We start from the raw sequence: 20969 nt of genomic DNA, 5'->3' as shown, positions 1-20969 counted from the left end.
TTGATTCCTTCTCTGGAGAAGTGTTGAGGTGTGCCAGTAGAAGAGGATGTGAATGGATATCCATATATTTGAGCTAGCTAGCCTTGTGATGTGATTTCTCTTTAGCCTCTGGCTATTGAGATTCTATTTGTTTCGAATGGCATGATCTAACTGTGGGTTTTATGAAATGTGATTTGATACTTCAAAATGAAATTGTTTGGGATTAAAACCTCATAAATTATGTTTTGTGTTTAACTCGCATGCTCAGTTTAAATTTTGAATAAATGTGATTTAAGTTTTGCATAAAGATTATTTTAGTATGTTGTGTACCACTGAGTCCTAGTACTCAGCGATAGCTTTTATTGCTGTCACAGATATAGAGACTAGAAGAGCAGCAGACCGAGCTGCTAAGGATTAAAGATTATTCTGCTTGAAGTTATCGGGTATAATTTATACCCTAATTGTAAATATTTCTTTTGATGTATATATTGCACATAAATGTATGGACATGTAAAAATGGGTCTTGAGCAGCTTGTACAAAGTTTGTATGAAGTTTGTAATATATATTGTAGTTTGAAATTCTCTTAATGTAAATTTTGTAATGATGTATCTAAATTGTTTTGTTTCTAATGAATTATGAATGAAACTATTTTATTTAATTTGAATGAAATGGATTGCTAGTATTTTGATGATCATAGGATAGTGGAATTGAAATTTGAAAGTTGATAAATGTGTTGAGAAATTGATTGAGATTGAGTATGAAATTAAAGCAGTTATTGAGGAAAATTTTCAAAAGTGCTTTTTACAGGTATTTGAAGAACTGTTTTCTCAAAATATAGAGGGAACTCTATCAAAATTTTTATAAAATTGCGTAAAAATAAAATGGGCCAAAAATATTAACTAGTTTTAATTTTAACTAAATGTTTTAAGTACTTATTAGAAAATGCTTACCACTTATCAAAAGTAAGAAAATTGTTTTAAAATCCCTTGTAGGGTACTTAATGAATTATCAGTAGGTGAAGTTCGATAGTTCATTAGGTATTCTACGGGATCATGTTATGCCTTACAGATGGGTAAGGTGTGACAATGCTAGGTGTCAACCATGGTCTATGAGATGCCTAAAATGATTTCAAGAAATCATTTATAGTAAGAAAGAGTTCTGATGATATTAAGAGTTAATATCATATCTCATTGCCAATTAGTGATGAGCCTAGTAAGTCACACACATACACAAGTCAATCACCAAGTTAAATGTGATTTAATTGATTAATTAAAGAGTTCAATTGATTAATTAAATAGGTTTGGTTTGCAATAAGATTGCAAAGTCCCTAGTATGGCTTGAAACCAAATCTAGGTTATTGGATGTATAGTACAAGTTAAATTTATATTTAAAGTGTTTAAATATGAATTTAATTATGAAAATTTAATTAATAAAGATTAATTAATTAATTTATATTTGATATAAATTGATTAGAGGAGGAGAAATAATTATTTTGGATTGAGAACTCAAAATTAAAACACAAGGGTAATTTGGTCATTGCACAGGGTGACATGTAGCACCATGAGATGGTGACACATGGCATCATATAAGTTTCCCATTTGTCTTCCTATCATGCAAGGTTATCAAAGTCAATATTAAATCTAGCTTTGACACTTGGCTTAATATGATTAGGTTAATTAAGATTAAGATGCAATCAGGTAATGACATGTGGCAAGGGTTTTAAGTGATGACCTAATTATATAAAGTGATGTTATGAGAAAACAAAAATCAGCCAACACTCTTATTCTCTCTATGTGTGGTAGCACCTCTTCCTCTTTCTCCTCTCTTCATCTTCTCTTATCAATTCAAAGAGAATTGCCCATGCTCCTTTGAATTAAAATTGCTAGAAATTGTTTCTAGTGTCTTATACACATCTACAACCTCTTTCAAGGCAAATCCCTAATTTCTAATTGGTTGGCAAGGCTTGAGAAGCTGGTTTAGGGGCTGCCATTGGTGATCTTGGTGTAGACAAGCTAGAGGGACAACTCTTGGGGTCCTAGGTGCTTTACAAAGGTACCAATTACATCTGCAGTGCATCAAAAAGTTAGTGCACATATTATTATTTTAATCTAGGATTCTAATGAATTAATTTATTAATTCAAAATCTTAAATGGCAAACATAGATCCTAATATATATTAAAAGTGTTTTAATATGCAATTGAACATTGAAATCAATTAGGCACATAATGGATGTGGCATGATGCATGAAACCCTAAAAGAAAAAATTTGAATTCAATGTTCTAATCTAACAATTTACATGCTTCTGCTCCTTCAGCCTACACGCCAACCAGACTAGATAAACAGATATAGCACTCGGTACCTAGTATCTTAGGCCGTCACACCATCGGTCACAAAGTATCTCCCGATGTGCGAACAGTGGATAAAATAGCACTGGGTACCTAGTGCCTTGGGTCGTCACACCATTGGTCACAAAGTATCTCCCGGTGTGCAAACAGTGTGGCTAAGAAGCCATATAATCAGTCAGTAAGGCAATAAGCCGAGTATCATAACATAATCTGTATAGCCATGGGCTATTAAAATCATAGTTTGGCATAATGAGCCATAAAACATAGTGTGGCATGAAGCCATTTACAATATAGCTGTCAGAACCCTATTGGCATGCCAACCTATCCAAACTAGTCAACTAGACAAACTAGGGCGTATTACAAGGTTACATATTTAATTCTTTATTCTTAGGGCTTATACGTCTTTATGCCTTTCACTGATCAATGAACATGTTGACCTTTTTATACATCATGGATAAGTTGATTCTAGTGTCAACATGTCAAAATTTGCATTTCAATATAATACTAATATAGTATATTGTACATTTTTCACAAGTTGGCATTTATTGCCAATTTATTTCTAGGCTTTATTGTATAGTATTGTCAGTTTTTCAGTTTATCTAGCTAAATGTCCTTTTTCCCTTGGTTTTTAGATTCTGGTCAAAGAAGTAAAATAGGTCTATGTCTTATTGAATTTTTGCCACTGATTTCATGTCATTCTAAGTTGTATAGACCAAGATATGGTCAATTTACTAAAGTTGGAAAGTTTGCATTTTTAATGAAAAGTTAGGTCATTTTTAAGTCAAACTCAATTCTGGCAGATTTAGTACCCTAACTTGGGCAAGAAATTTAACTTGGTTCTAGTCATTTCTGGGCTTTGGTGTCTTCGTAAGAGTTATAGCTCTATGTCAATCTTTCCATTGATATAAATTTCAGGTTATTTAGACCTATTTTGAGTGAGTTATGGTAATGAGTGACTACTGTTTATATGGTTAAATTCTGGATTGCAATGGTTCTGGACAGTTTTGATACCTCAACTTATGCAAGCAATCTAACTTAGTAAATGGCATTTCTGGGTTCTGTGATCTTCACCAAAGTTGTAGCCCTATATTCTGTGATCTTCACCAAAGTTGTAGCCCTATGTCTAAGCTTTTTAATGGTTTCAAATTCAGGTCATTCTGACCTTCCAAGGGCAAGTTATGGCTATATGAACACATACTGTTCATATGGTTAATTCTGAGCCTGATCCAGCAAGCTACCCGTATTTAAGCCAAAATTTGACCAACCTATGAATGAAATTTTGGCAGGATTTCTTCTTGAGAAATGAAGGTTTGAATGTCCCAAAGCACCTCCAATTGGCCTCATACCAATTGGGGCAACACAAAGGGAGATATAGCAATAAAAATCTACTGGATTCAACAACTCAACCTGTAAGTAATAAGCACTCCCAATTTCAATCTCCTCCTTCTTCCAAACTCCAAATAAGCATACATGACACTTCTAATACTCATTAATCATAACTTAATTATGTCAATTTGGGTAGAATACACAAGTGCTCAATGCACATATTACAATCCTAATTCTCAAAGTTTAATTCAATATATACATACACATAAAATCACTTAACTTTACTTCATACAATTATAACCATTACTTACCTATACTGCCCTTAATCCATCAATACCATAATTCATCATTTAAATTCATGAAAACAAATATTAATCCACGAACTTCAAGGCTGCCAAAATTGGCCATTTGCCAAGGCTCTTAAATACACTTTCCAAACTCCTAATTTCAAGTGTTCATTATACATACATGGGAGGTAATTTATCAGTACATCAAACTCACCTAATCAACACTAATTCCCTTCATTTTAGTGTAAGAAAAACTCAAGCAAGCTCACCTCTCATGGCTGCCAAATCTAAGATTCACCAATACTCAACCATTTCCTCAATTTTTCTTAACCATTCAACTTGTCTCAACCTCAACACAAAGTTTAATTAAGTGAGATAAGGAAAACTAGCACTAATGTAACACCCCTCACCCGACTATAGTGTAGCCGAGCAAGGCATGCTACAATCGGTGCCGGAGCACCCTAACTTATCTTACTTTATTTTTTTCTAAATAATTTTGAATTCTTTTAATTTAATATCAATTATTTTTCAACAGAGAAACCAGCAGAGTTTCCCCTATTTTATTATCGTTTGGCGTATTTCAATATTCACCTGTTTGAAATTTAACAATATTTCCAAAATAAAATCTTATCCATGCTAATCATAATTATCTCATCAATCATTCTCATAATTTTCTCATATTTCAAATCTCATCCATACATTTCAATTTCATAATCATTTCCATACATTTCCATTCATACTCAATTCATATGTAAACATTCTCAAATTACATAAGCAAAATTTTTAAATTTCCTTAATTTACAAAATAATTACAAAATTTCATAATTTACATGATATATAAATTAATTACATATGAAAAAGCTAATTAATTAATTTACATCGCATTCCTATTAATTACCTGTTCATAATATACATTACAATACAAAATCTAAGCATTTTATACAAAATATAAAATATAATCTATATGGGCCCTATTTACATGCATTGCTGAGGAGGTGACAACCTTGAATACTTCAGACACTTTTGCATATCAGAACTCCAAAATCTCTGTTTAATATTTTTATCTGGGCTTTACCTTCAGTACCTGCGCGAGGAAACAATTCCATCGCGCTAAGCATTGCTGCTTAGTGTTGCAATAATATAACAAGGAAATAATATACAAACAAAGATAGAAATAAAACATAATTCAGATAATTAAGATTTATTTATACTTCACATGTGGTTTCTAAAATTTAATATGTTTTATCCTAATTTAGTCTTATTTGGAAATGTTTATTTTGCCAATGTACAGTAATAATGTACATAGAAAAAATGATCTAAAAATAATAAATTTATGTTTATATTATTGTGTAAGCCACATTTGCAATATTTATGTATGTTACAATTTTCTTTGGTAATCTTTTAGCATTTTCTCAATACTTTCTAGGTTGTCTCAGATTATTTCATAATAAGTAAATTTTAATATCGCTCCAGTTCATTTCGATTCTTTCTAATAAATAACTATTCTAATTTATTTTAGATCATCTTACTCATTTATTTAATTTCTAATATTTTTAATTACTAATATTCTTAACTTATTTCAATAAATTTCACTGCCTAAGTAACCTATGACATGCTGACCAAACTGGATAACGGGTCGTTGGCACTGGACACCGCGGTGTCTCGGGCCGTCATACCATGGGACGCTGAACGTCAACCACGTATGCAGTCATTATGGCTAAAAAGCCATGATAACACATAATCGGGCATAAAAACCATGAATGTTGGCATAATGCCATGAATGCGGGCATAAAGCCATGAGTACGGGCACAAAGCCATCATTACAGGCATAAAGCCTTTTGCAGTACTGCTAAAACAATACCCTATTGGCATGCCAATCTATCCAATCTGACACACGTGTCTAGGCAATACAAGGGCACATAATATCATTAAATATTAATATATTGTGTTTTATGACTTCATTATTTCATGATAAATTTCAATTATAATTCATACATTCATTTGATCATTTATATGATCACAATTCACATCAATTATCCTTTTATACCATTGTACTCAAAATACTTCTCCTTTCTACAATAATGAGAACTAATGTCTCATTCATACATTAATATGGTTCATTTATTCATTCATTATGTTATTCATATTGATCACAATTCTAAACAATGGTTCACATGTACCATTTATTCAAAACATTTTTCCTTTCTCATTTATGCATTCAAGAATCTACTTATGTAATTACAAATTTTATATTTCAAGTTGAGTTACTAATATTTTATGAATTCCATTTGTGATGGGCATATAAGCCCTAACTATCTATTCACATCAATTAGGTGACTTATTTTTCATGTTTCAAGTAATCCATGAACATTTCATGGATTTCAAATTTATGGCCTTAATTTCTTTTTAACAATTTTGACTAGGATGCATAGTCCACATTTGTCATACAATTCTAAGCATTTAAGCTTAGAATTGGTTCTAGGTCTTCATCTTAATTTACTAATCATTTAGATTACTATTCACCTTACTGGTCAACCAAAATGTTGACCTTTTCATACTTAATGGATATATTAATTCTAATTACACTAAGATCCCACATTTTGAGTTTTACATTTGATAGTATTAATTGCCAACTGCAATTTAAAGTCCCCTAGATGCGTTTCTAAATTTTCAGTTTTTATTACCTAAGTTTACTGTTCCATTGGACAATTTTAGATTGGAAACTGGGCTAACCTTTCTTCATCAAAGTTGTTCCTTATTGTGTCTTCTTTAATTCCCTTTTTGAATCACTCCATTTGGAGTTTTGTAGCTCAAGTTATAGTCATTTTACCATAACTGGCCGGAGTGACCTGTACCCAGATTTTCTGGGCAATTTGGTTCTGCCAGATTTGGTGACCTAAGTTTGGTTGGGAATTTGACTAGGTTATGGTCAGAATTTGGATTTGTGTTCTTCATGAAAGTTTTAGGTCCATGTCTCATCTTTCTGTGGTAAAATTTCAGGTCAATTGGACCTTTCTACTCTGAGTTATGACCAAATGACTAAACACTGTTCTTTTGGTCATTTTGCCCAGGCAGACTGCAGGTCACCCGAATTAGGGCAATTTTTAGGTCAACTTGGCTTTGTTTTCTAGGCAGGCTTTCTTCACCAAAGTTGTGCCATTATGTGTCTAGTTTCATGTCCAATTGGATTTGAACCAGTTGGAGTAACATAGCTCCAGTTATGACCCTAGGAATACACTAGACTCAAGTCCAGTATTCTGGCACAATGGGGGCAGCATACCACTTTCAATTTCAAGGCCACAATTACTTTCAATTTAGGGTCAAACTTCATCAAATGGTCACTAATTGACCATTAGAACTCTAATTAACCATTCAAGCACAATATCTCCAATTTTCATACTAACCCTAATTGATCAAATCTCATTCTCATACAAACTCAAAAACATTCAACTCCATTCAACTCCAATTCATATGTATACATTAATTGACATTAATATACAAACTTAATTGAAATTAAACCATCAAAACCCTAACCCTCTCTTGGCTTCCACAATTCATACATACTCCTACATAAGTGTTGTATTCAATTTCTTAATAATTTCTCACTCATTTGAACTTCCTAACATGGAATAAAAAGAAAAATGTAAGAGTTAGCACTAACATTTTTTTTTAGCAGAATTCTCTCAAGTTTACACTTCACTTTCTTGGCATTTCTTGGCTACCAAACACTCCTACAAGGTGTGGGGGTAATTTTTATTGAAGGGATCTAGGGTTTTTGGTGCTAAAAAAGCAAGGTTTCCAAGCTTGTAAGCTTGAACTATGGAGGAAACCCTCTCCTCTCTCTCTCTACGTTTTGGCTGCCCAAAGGATGAAGATGGGAGTGCAGATTGGTCTTTCATTTTGTCTCTTTTTAATTAGTTTTTATCCCTTTTAATTAGTTTGTCAAGTTGTGATTGGGTGGGGGCATGTTAATGACATCATGTGATGTCATAATTCCCAATTTCTTTCATTTTTCTTTTCTTTTCTTTTCTACTCATTTTCAATTCAATTTTTAACCATATTTATTCACATTTTAGATCATAATAATTATTTACTTAACTGGAAAAGTCGGTCAAAAATCATCTCTGAAGATGAAATGACCAAAATGTCATCCGTTTGGCTTAACAGACTAAAATTGTCTGTACCGATTGAAAAATTTTTCTAAGCCTTTTCTTGGCATTCTAATGCCATAGAAACCTCAATGACTCTTCTCTGAAGTCCCAAAAATTATTTTATGAATTTTCTCCCTGGTCTAGGGCTCCTAGTTGCGAGAACCGCAACTTCTCACTAGGTTACTCATCGCTAGGGCACCGGCTCATTTAACTTGGTTGTATTTTATTTCTAAAATTTTTCCTAAATTTTTCTTATTAATATTTGAGTTAATTACGGTTCCTCACTTTAGTTTAAATATTTTTCCAGACGTTCTAGCTATCCGGACTGACACTGGTCACTGAAACAGTAGACTGTACGGACTAGCTAAAGTGAGGATGTTACAACTAACCTCAACTTGGGCTTCATCAAACTTCACTAAACTTCCTTCTTTTTGCTTCCAACATGCTGCCCAAGGTGTGTGTGCAAGATTTAATGAAGAAACCAAGTGGAAAGGAGGCTTGAATCATGAGTGCATGGTGGTGGAGTGAGGTTCGGCCATGGAGGATTTCATGGAGGATGTATTCGGCTGGTTTATTTTCAAGGTTGAAGATGATGGTTTCTGTCCAAAAATGACTTATATAGGTGTCCCAAGATTTGAGTTAGTGGAGCACTTAAGTAAATTTTATTGTTTAATTATTCTAAGTTTCATAAATTGCACATTTGCCTCTATTCTTTCACTATTCATATAATATACCACAATTTTATTTTTCATGATATTTTCAAAGTATAATATCACTTATTTTTAATGGACATTGAGGTCAAAAGGCAGCTCTAGGTGTCAAATGACCAAAATGGCCCTCTTCGGGTTGTATTCTCGATTTTTCGGTAACACCAATTTTTGTCATTTTCTTAATTTTTCGTTTTTCTTTGTACTAATTCATTAATTTTTCTTTGACATTTCTAATGTCAATTACACCTCTATAGACCCTTAATTATGTCTCAAAAATTAATTCTGAGGGTTCCCCGCAGTCCTGGGGTCGGCAATTGCCTTCGCCGTAACTTCCCGGTGCGGTCACTCATTGCTACGGTGTCAGCTCATTTAACCTAGTTTCGTTTCCTCTCTTTTATTTTTCCTTAATTTTTCTTGTATTTTATTTTTATTTATTTCATCATTTTATGCATGTTTACTATCACCAAAGTGTAGTTCTAGACATTCCGACTTTTCGGGGCAGACATTAACCACCAGAACAGTGGGACATACGGATTACGTAAAGTGAGGATGTTACAACTCTTTTCCTCTGAAAAGGAATTTCGTTCTCGAAATTCATCGGATTCAAATAACTAAGACTATCATCATCCCATAATTTTGTTCACTCTTCCATCATTATTTCCCATATCACTCTTAGCCAGATTACGGCTCTCTACTTCTTTCTCTAATGCCCTCTGCGACTCTGAGTCTATATTTTAACCTTGAATAATCAAAAGTAAACAGATCTGCATTAGTATCACCTCAACTCTTATGAATGCAATGCATGCATGCACACCATCTTTCTACTTATCTTTGCCTAGGAATGCCTAAACCGTGCTCTGATACCACTAAATGTAACACCCCTCACCCGTCTACAGTGTAACCGAGTAAGGAATGCACATTCGATGTCAGAGCACCCTATCTTATGTTGTCCTGTTCACTGTTAATTTCAAAACTTTATTTGTTCAAAAATGGTTTAGGCACTAAAGTTGTTTATTAAATCTGATTACTGTAGTAAATATCACATATTTTCCATATTCACAATTTCAATCTCATTCTTATTCAGAATCAGCTCATATATCAAGATGTTCAATTCCATTAAGTAACATAATTTGTCAACTAATTAAATAAGTTCACAGTCTACATGTTATACAGTTTAATTAAATCACAGACTTATTCAATACAAAATCTTAATTTGAATTACAACATAAGAAATAATTAAAATATACAAAATACATTAGATTCTTAATGTGAGCCCTATCTACATGCATTGCTAAGGAGGTGACAACATTGAACTCTGAAACTTCTGCAGATCTGGACTCCAAAAATCTCAGTCAATTGTCTATAGGTTTTACCTTTAGCACCTACGCGAGGAAACAATTCCATCGCGCTAAGCATTTCTACTTAGTGATACAATAATATAACAATGAAATAATATATACAAATAAAGAAATAAATAAATCATAATTCGTATATTCAGGAATCAATTTAATTTGGTATGGTATTTCTAGTATCAACTATCTTATATACTAGTTTGTTCCTGTAACACCCCTATTTGCATAGCCTGGTATATTTTACTATTCCGGTGACTGGTGTCGGTCCAGACAATTAAGGGGATTAGAACCACATCTAAGACAACTAGGTAAGCCCTAAACATGAATAATTAGTAATTGTCAATTAGTTAAGTATAAATAAGAAAAATAGAACGCAAGAAGTTAAATGAGCCGAGAGTCACAGCGATGGGTGACCTTCTCAGGAAGGACTGCGGGGTCAATTTAAACTCAAATTTTAAACCGTAAAATGTGACGCCGCGGTCCTTGCGACTATTGCAAACACAGTGGAAAAGAGAAAATCACGAAAATAATTGTTAAGCCGGTCAAATAATTAGGTCAAAGATCTAGAAGAAATATTGAATTATTTGCAAACCGGGTCGAATCGGTGAGGGGCAGTTTGGTCAATTGACCCCGACAGCTGACTCCTGACCTAACTGTCAAATAAAATCGGAGAAAAGAAAATTTTGAAATCGGGAATTAAATTAAAGAACTAATGAAAAAATAAATAAAAAAAAGAAAAAAGAAAAGTGAAAAGTGATGACATCATGCATGACATCATGCATGATGCAATAAACATAATAATAATAAAAAATTAAATTTGGATTAATTTGTGGTCTTCCATAAGGGATTAATTTATAAAAGAAAGAAGAAAAAAAAAGTCATCTTCTACAATTGCCGTTCCATCTCTTCTCTCTCAACTCTCTCACTTTTCTTATCTTCCTCCATTGAAGCTTATTAAAAAGCTTCTTAAACCCAAAAATTGAGCCATAAAATTTATAGATTTCTTAGTTAAAACTTTTAGTTGAGTCTTGTTAAGAAGATTGAAGAGAGAAAAAAGTGAATGTGAAATTGATGAAGTTGTTAAGATACAGAGGAGATGGTTAGAGTTGATAAAAGACTATGATTGTCTGATAGACTATCAGCCAGGGAAAGCTAATATAGTGGCTGACACCTTAAGTCGCAAGACTATGGCAAGTCTACGGGTTACTCCTTTGTCTATGGTACATGAGTTGAGATCATTACATGCCAGCTTAGAGATTAATGATGAGGGGGTAGACAGCAGTTACATGGCATGTACAGCCAGTGTTGATTGATCAGATCAGAATGGCTGCTAGAATGATCAGAAGTATCAGAAGCTGTTAGAAGAAATCAGACAGGACAAGAAACCAGAATTCTCAATAAGAGATGATGGTCTACTGCTACACCGGGCAGAATGTGTGTTCCTAATGATGTTAATTTAAGGAAGATCATTTTGAAGGAAGCACATGAGTCTCCTTTTGCCATGCATCCTGGTGGCACAAAAATGTATAGAGGGCTAAAGGAGCATTACTGGTGGATGGGCATGAAAAGAGATGTGGCAGAATTTGTTTCCAAATGCCTAACTTGTCAGCAAGTGAAGGCAGAGCATCAAGTACCAGCTGAGTTGTTACATCCACTACCAGTACCGGAATGGAAATGGGAGAGAATAATAATGGATTTTGTGATGGGACTTCTGAGGACACAGAAGAGTCATGATGCAGTATGGGTCATTGTTAATAGACTAATCAAGTCTGCTCATTTTCTGCCAGTCCGGATGGATTACAGTTTAGAAAGATTGGCCAAGTGGTACATTGATGAGATAGTAAGACTACATGGAGTGCCAGTATCCATCGTATCTGACAGTGATCCTAGGTTCACTTCTAGATTCTGGGGTAGTCTTCAGAGAGCCCTAGGAACTAGATTGAACTTCAGTACGACATTCCACCCACAGACAGATGGCCGGTCTGAGAGAGTAATTCAGATCTTGGAGGATATGCTACGGGCTTGTGTGATTGAGTTTGAGGGCAGTTGGGACATACACTTACCTTTGATTGAGTTTGCTTACAACAACAGCTACCAATCAAGCATTGGGATGCTTGCATGTGAAACTTTGTATGGCAGAAAGTGCAGAACTCCCCTGTGTTGGGATTAAGTAGGTGAAAGGAAGATGATTGGGTTCAAAATTGTTCAGCAGACCGAGGAAAAGATCAGGGTGATCAGAGATCGACTTAAGACTGTATCAGACTGTTAGAAGTCCTATAGTAATTTAAAGAGAAGGGATATTGAGTATGCAGTGGGTGAGAAAGTATTCCTCAAGGTTTCCCCTTGGAAGAGAATTATGAGATTCAACAGAAAAGGGGAAACTGAGTCCTTGTTTCATTGGGCCATATGAGGTTCTGAAAAGAGTGGGTCCTTTGGCATATCGATTGGCACTACCTCTAGAGTTGGAGAAGATACATAATGTCTTCCATGTGTCCATGTTGAGCAGGTATCGATTACACCCATCTCATGTACTACCAGTAGAAGAGATTAAGGTGAATCCAGACCTCACATATGAGGAAGAACCCATAGAGATTCTGGCTTATGAGGTGAAGCAGCTACAGAATAAGCAAATACCGTTAGTGAAAGTGCTGTGGAACCATTATACGGGCCAAGAAGCTACCTGGGAAAGAGAGGATGATATGAGGAGACAGCACCCACAGCTGTTCAGAAATTGATACCAGGTAAAATTTCGAGACGAAATTTATTTTAAAGGGGGGGGGGGAGAGAATTGTAACACCCCTATTTGCATAGCCTGGTATATTTCACTATTTCAGTGACCGGATTCAGTCTGGACAATTAAGGGAATTAGAACCACATCTAAGACAACTAGATAAGCCGTAAACATAAATAATTAGTAATTGTCAATTAGTTACGTATAAATAAGAAAAATAGAACACAAAAAGTTAAATGAACCGAGAGTCACAGCGATGGGTGATCTTCTCGGGAAGGACTGCAAGGTCGATTTAAACTCAAATTTCGAACCGTAAAATGTGACGCCGCGGTCCTTAGGACTATTGTGAACAAAGTGGAAAAGAGAAAATCACGAAAAAGAATTATTAAGCCGGTCAAATAATTAGGTCAGGGATCCGGAAGAAATATTGAATTATTTGCAAACCGGGTCGAACCGACGAGGGGTAACTTGGTCAATTGACTCCAAGAGCTGACTCCTGACCTAACTGTCAAATAAAATAGGAAAAAAAAAATTTCAAAATCGGGAATTAAATTAAAGAACTAATGGAAAAATAAATAAAAAAAAAAGAAAAAGGAAAAGTGAAAATTGATGACATCATGCATGACATCATGCATGATGTAATAAACATAATTAAAAAAATAAATTTGGATTAATTTGTGGTCTTCCATAAAGGATTAATTTATAAAAGAAAGAAGAAAAAAAAAGTCATCTTCTACAATTGCCGTTCCATCTCTTCTCTCTCAACTCTCTCACTTTTCTTATCTTCCTCCACTGAAACTTATTAAAAAGCTTCTTAAACCCAAAAATTGAGCCATAAAATTTATAGATTTCTTGGTTAAAACTTTTATTTGAGTATTGTTAAGAAGATTGAAGAGAGAAAAATTGAAGAAAACTTGAAGAATTAAGGAGTTAGGAAGCTCCATTTCAGGTAAGCTCCCTTGCTTAACTTTGGTTTAGTTATAAGTATAAAAGTAGATTAATATTTAAATGGTAGAATTACATGAAAATATGAAAAGAAGCATGCCTATCTAGAATCCTATGAATTTTGGCCAGCAGTAGATTAATATTGTAATGGGTGTTTTGATGCAAATAATGAAGTGGTTAAGTGTAAATGAATGTATGAGTATTAAATATGCATTTAGAATTCAACAAATGTAACAAATTGGTGAATTAGGGTTTGGACTTAGGGTTTTGGAAGCCAAAAATTGGAGAATTAGTCAAATGGTGTGTTTGGCCTAGTTTGAGCTGAATAATGGTCATTTGTGACCAATTGAGGTATGTTGGAAGTGTTAGAATTAGGTTCAAATTCAGATTGATTAGGGACATGTTGCAGGCAGCATGACCAAGGTCCTTTTTAGGGACCAAAGCTAAAACTTTACAAGCCTAATTTGTGTGAGGCCAATTGAAAATGAAACTAGACACAAAATGACACATTTTTCATTTAGGAATAATGCCCAGAAAGTAAACATAGTATAGTGAACAAATTGACCAAATCCGGAATTAGGTATGCTGCCCTGTACAAAAATGACCAAATGAACAGTGTTTGTTCATTTGGCCATAACTTAGGTTAATTAGGTCTAAATGACCTAAAATTTTACCAATAGAAAGCTGAGATATAGACCTAAAACTTTCATGAAGAACACAAACCCAAATTATGCCCTTAACCAAGTCATTTAGCTACCCAAATTTGGTGACCCAAAACTGCCAGAACCCAGAAATTTGCCCAGAAATCTGGGTAAGTCCGATCTGGCAGCCATGATTCAAATATCTATAACTTAAGCTACAAAACTCCAATTGGAGTGATTCAAAAAGGAGAATAAAGTTAAGACAATAAGAAATAATTTCTATGAAGAAAACTTAGCTAAATTCTAACAGCAACATGACCAATGAAACAGTGCAACATAGGATACCAAAACTGAAAATTTGAAATTTTGCCTAAATGACTTGAGTTTTGAGAAAACAACCAAAACCAATAAATTAGGAAACCAAAATGTGGTATGTGGGTGAAATTAGAATTCCCATACCTATTAAGCCTTAGAAAGTCAACAAATTGACTTGAATAGTATCATGAATAGTAACCCCAAAATACAAATTACAAAGTTTAGCATATTAAAACTAGGTAAAAGTAAATTTAAAATTATTTTTGGATTTATGATAAGTTATGATACTAAAACACTGTGAAAATTGTGTGTTTCAGTAGAAAAGAATACCGGGAAAGAACCCGAGGGATCGAGTCAATGCCAAGAGGGGACTCGTATAAGGTTTGTGCACAATATAGAATTTCTGTAAATTTTCTTCTGCACGTTGTTTTGAATAAATTGAAATATTGAATTGTGACACCATTGTCTTGAAATGTTTACTATGCTTCTGATTAAATTGTTGAAAGATTAATTGTTTGTGTTTGAAATGGAAATAAATGTTTAGTAAATTGTTAAGATAGTTTTGAAACCACATTGTCATGACCACATATTTGAATACCTCACTAGCATGACTAGTGGGGGAAATCGGTTTCGAATTTTGATTCCTTCTCTGGCTGAAGTGTTGAGGTGTGTGCCAGTAGAAGAAGAAAAAGAATGGGTTCCCATATATTTGAGCCAGCTAGCCTTGTGATGTGACTTCTCCTTAGCCTCTGGCTATTGAGATGATATTTGTTTCGAATGGCATGATATAACTGTGTGTTTTTATGAAATTTGTTTTGAGACTTTTGCAATGAAATTGTTTGGATTAAATCTTATAAATTATATTTTGAATTAATATTTCATGTTCAGTTTAATTTTTGAATAAATATGATTTAAATTCCATATAAAGATTATTTTAGTATATTGTGCACCACTGAGTCCTAGTACTCAGCTATGGCTGTTATTGCTATCGCAGATATAGAGACTAGAGGAGCAGCAGAGTGAGTTGCTGAGGATTGAGGAACTACGTACTCTGAAGTTTATCGGGTATATTTTATACCCTGATTGTAAAAATTATTTTGATGTACATAATGTATATAAATGTAGAAAATGGTCATGAGCAGTTGTATAGAGTTGTATAAAGCTTGTAATAAATTTTGGTTTGGATTTTTTCTAATGTAAATTTTTAGAATGATGTATCTAAATTGTTTTATTTTTATTGAAATATGAATGGAAATATTTTGTTTAATTTGAATGAAATTAATTAGTCGTATTTTGATGATGTTGAATTTTGAAATTTGAGAAATGATGTTGAAATTGGTTGGGGTGAATGTGAAATTGATGAAGTTGTTAAGATAAATTATTGGAAGTGCATTTTTTTACAGGCATTTGAAGAACTATTTTCTCAAAATATAGACGGCACTCTGCTGAAATTTTTATAAAATTTACGAAAAAATAAAATGGGATAAAAATCTTAACTAGTTTTCAAACTCTAATTAAATGTTTTAATACCTATTAGAAAATGCTCACCACAATAAAAAGTAAGAAAATGATTTTAAAATCCCTTGTAGGGTACTTAATGAGTTATCGGTAGGTGAAGTTCGGTAGTTCATTAGGTATTCTACGGGATCATGTTATGCTTTACAGAGGGGTAAGGTGTGACAGTTCCTCTTTGGAAGTGCTTAGTTTATAACCTTTCAGTAAATATACTCAGTATACAAATTATTCTAACTATATTATATTTTAAGTCTCTACGGTTCTGCAAATTGTATTTTTGTTATGTTTCTATTGCTAATCTCTTTTACTCATTTCATTCAATACTTAATTTAATTGTACTAAAATTTCATTATAATTAACTGCCTGAATTGAATAATGTTTTATTGACTGCCTTTGAAGCCTACACACCAACTAGACTGGATAAACGGATATAGCACTGGGTTCCTAATACCTCAGGCCATCACACCATCGGTCACAAAGTATCTCTCGGTGTGAAAATAGTGGATAAAATAGCACTGGGTACCTAGTACCTCGACCTGTCACACCATTGGTCACAAATTATTTCTCGGTGTGCAAATAGTGTGGCTAAGAAGCCATATAATCAGTCAGTAAGGCAATAAGCCGAGTATCATAACATAATCTGTAAAGACATAGGCTATTAAAATCATAGTGTGGCATAATGAGCCATAAAACATAGTGTGGCATGAAGCCATTTACAATATAGCTGTCAGAACCCTATTGGCATGCCAACTTATCCAAACTAGTCAACTACCTATCCAAACTAGTCAACTAGGCAAACTAGGGCATATTACAAGGTTACATATTTAATTCTTTATTCTTAGGGTTTATACGTCTTTATGCCTTTCACTGGTCAACGAACATGTTGACCTTTTTATACATCATGGATAAGTTGATTCTAGTATCAACACGTCACAATTTGTATTTCAATATAATGCCAATATAGTACATTGCACATTTTTCACAAGTTGGCATTTATTGCCAATTTATTTCTAGGCTTTATTGTATAGTATTATTAGTTTTTCAGTTTTGGTACGCTAGATTGATCTAGCTAAATGTCCTTTTTCCCTTGGTTTTTAGATTCTGGTCAAAGAAGCAAATTTATAGGTCTATGTCTTATTAAATTTTTGCCACTGATTTAATGTTATTCTGAGTTGTATAGATCAAGATATAATCAGTTTACTAAAGCTAGACATTTTGCATTTTTAATGCAAAGTTAGGTCATTTTTAGGTCAAACTCAATTCTAGCAGATTTAGTACTCTAACTTGGGCAAGCAATTTGACTTGGTTTTAGTCATTTCTGGGCTTTGGTGTCTTCATAAGAGTTATAGCGCTATGTCTAATCTTTCCATTGATATAAATTTCAGGTCATTTGAACCTTTTTTGAGTGAGTTATGGTCAAATGAGTGAATACTGTTCATATGGTCAAATTCTGAGTTGCAATGGTTCTGGACAGTTTTGATATATTAACTTGTGCAAGCAATTTGACTTAGTAAATGACATTTCTGGGTTCTGTGATCTTCACCAAAGTTGTAGCTCTATGTCTATTCTTTTCAATGGTTCCAAATTCAGGTCATTCTGACCTTCTTAGTGCAAGTTATGGCTATATGAACTCATATTGTTCATATGGTCAATTCTAAGCCTAATCCAGCAAGCTACCCGTATTCAAGCCAAAATTTCACCAACCTATGAATGAAATTTGGGTAGGATTTCTTCTTGAAAAATGAAGGTTTGGATGTCCCAAAACACCTCCAATTGGTCTCATACCAATTGGGCAACACAAAGGGAGATATAGCAATAAAAATCTACTGGATTCAATAACAACTCAACCTACAAGCAATAAGCACTCCTAATTTCAATCTCCTCCTTCTTCCAAACTCCAAATAAGCATACATGGCACTTCTAATACTCATTAATCATAACTCAACTATGTGAATTTGGGCAGAATACACAAGTGCTCAATGCACATATTACAATCCTAATTCTCAAAGTTTAATTCAGCATATACATACACATAAAATCACTTACCTTTACTTCATACAATTCCAACCATTACTTACATATACTGCACTTAATCCATCAATACCATAATTCATCATTTAAATTCATGAAATCAAATATTAATCCATGAACTTCAAGGGTGCTGCAATTGGCCATTTGCCAAGGCTCTCAAATACACTTTCCAAACTCCTAATTTCAAGTGCTCATTATACATACATGGGAGGTAATTTATCAATACATCAAACTCACCTAATCAACACTAATTCCCATCATTTTAGTGTAAGAAAAACTCAAGCAAGCTCACCTCTCATGGCTGCCAAATCTAAGATTCACCAATACTCAACCATTTCCTCAATTTTTCTTAACCATTCAACTTGTCTCAACCTCAACACAATGTTTAGTTAAGTGAGAAAAGGAAAACTAGCACTAACCTCAACTTGGGCTTGATCAAACTTCACTAAACTTCCTTCTTTTTGCTCCTAACATGCTGCCCAAGGTGTGTGTGCAAGCTTTAATGAAGAAACCAAGTGGAAAGGAGGCTTGAATCATGAGTGCATAGTGGTGGAGTAAGGTTCGGCCTTGGAGGATTTCATGGAGGATGTATTCGGCTGGTTTTATTTTCAAGGTTGAATATGATGGTTTCTGTCCAAAAATGACTTATATAGGTGTCCCAAGATTTGAGTTAGTGGAGCACTTAAGTAAATTTTATTGTTTAATTATTCTAAGTTTCATAAATTGCACATTTTCCTCCATTCTTCCACTATTCATATAATATACCACATTTTTATTTTTCATGACATTTTCAAAGTATAATATCACTTATTTTTAATGGACATTGAGGTCAAAAGGCAATTCTAGGTGTCAAATGACCAAAATGCCCCTCTTCGGATTGTATTCTCGATTTTTTGGTAACATCGATTTTTGTCATTTTATTGATTTTTAGTTTTTCTTCGTACTAATTCATTAATTTTTCTTTGACATTTCTAATATCAATTACACCTCTATAGGCATTTAATTATGTCTCAAAAATTAATTTTGAGGGTTCCTCACGATCCTGGGGTTGACAATTGCCTTCGCCGTAACTTCCCTGTGCAGTCACCCATCACTACGGTGCCGGCTCGTTTAACCTAGTTTCGTTTCCTCTCTTTTATTTTTCCTTAATTTTTCTTGTATTTTCTTTTTCTTTTTTTCATCATTTTATGCATGTTTACTACCACCGAAGTGTAGCTCCAGATATTTTGACTTTCCGTGGCAGACATTAGCTGCCAGAATAGTGGGGCATATGGACTATGTAAAGTGAGGATGTTATACATAAATCAAGGGAACTAGGTCAATTGGCTAGGTCAAATTAACATACCAATTCTGGAAATTTGCCTAGGTGACCATTGACTATAGAATATACTTCAAGTCATATCTCCAACTAGGAAACTACAATTAGGATGAGCCATATTGTTCTGGAAACCTGAGAAATAGAGCTCCAACTTTGTTTTAGACACTTTCTTCAAATTATAAATGTAAGAATCCCAAAGGTTGAGTCAAAGCTACTGACCTGAACTAGGATCCTGTTGGCATAGGGTACTTGAGTCTAGGCCAGTGAATTGGCTATAAGTAATTCTACAAAACTTGAAAAATTGCAATCCAAAATTCTGAGTGACCGTAAGACATAGGGCAATAAACTCTATGAAGAATACTAAGCCTAAGAATGACTGCAACATGCCCAATTAAAATGGTAAAATGAAATTCCAAAACCTGCCTAGTTAAAGATCTAGAATTAGGAAACGAACCGGTTATGGTTAATTAATCATAACTTGTGTTCCAGAAATCTAATGACATGATTAAAAATGGGAAAACAAAGACAAGACATTGAGGAACAACTTCCATGAAGAAAGTATGGCCAAACAGTAGCCACAAGATGATCAAATTGATAGGTAAAATTAAGACACTAAAGTTGAACCTAACAAAAGGTTCACAAAATAAGCTATTTTATGGAAGGGCTTTAACCCTAATACATAGCTAAACACTGAATTACATAAAATAGGTATGTGGGACCCACTTTCCTACTACAAAGTGACATGAAATTTCTAATAAGTAATTGATAATGCTTAATTGCCCAAAGTAAACCTAGGCTTATGCATATAGCTTGGATCGATTGGTATACCAATGAGGGACTATAGATAGCAGTACTGCCTACATGAATAGTAATTGATTGACAAAATATGTCTAATATGATTATTCTACAGGCTATATGCCTGTATGTTGGTAATTGAGCCTAATTTCATTTCTGGCTTTGAAAGCCTGCCCGCTGGCCTTGTGCCTGATATGACAGTTGTATACAGGGTAGACATATGGTTGTCCAACCAGTATACTCCCCTGTATCTAGCCTTTATAGTCTTTTATAGGTTACTTTGGTACTGATATGATTTTAAAGAGACTGAAAATGAAATAAATGCACAGAGAAGATCCTGATAAATAAATTGATCCCAAAGTCAAATAAATCTGTAAAGACTTAGAATTTATGAAATTAGTCATGAATTATTATTTTTAATTGTTTAGTTATCTTTTTCTTTTAAAGTTATGCACCACTAAGCAATTCTCTTAGCGCGTTAGTTTTCCATCGTGTAGGTACTGGAGACCAGGTACAAACATAGTAGC

Source organism: Hevea brasiliensis, chromosome 10 (assembly GCF_030052815.1).
Source record: "Hevea brasiliensis isolate MT/VB/25A 57/8 chromosome 10, ASM3005281v1, whole genome shotgun sequence".
Classification (NCBI taxonomy): Eukaryota; Viridiplantae; Streptophyta; class Magnoliopsida; order Malpighiales; family Euphorbiaceae; genus Hevea; species Hevea brasiliensis.
Note: the sequence above shows the minus strand (reverse complement) of the source record.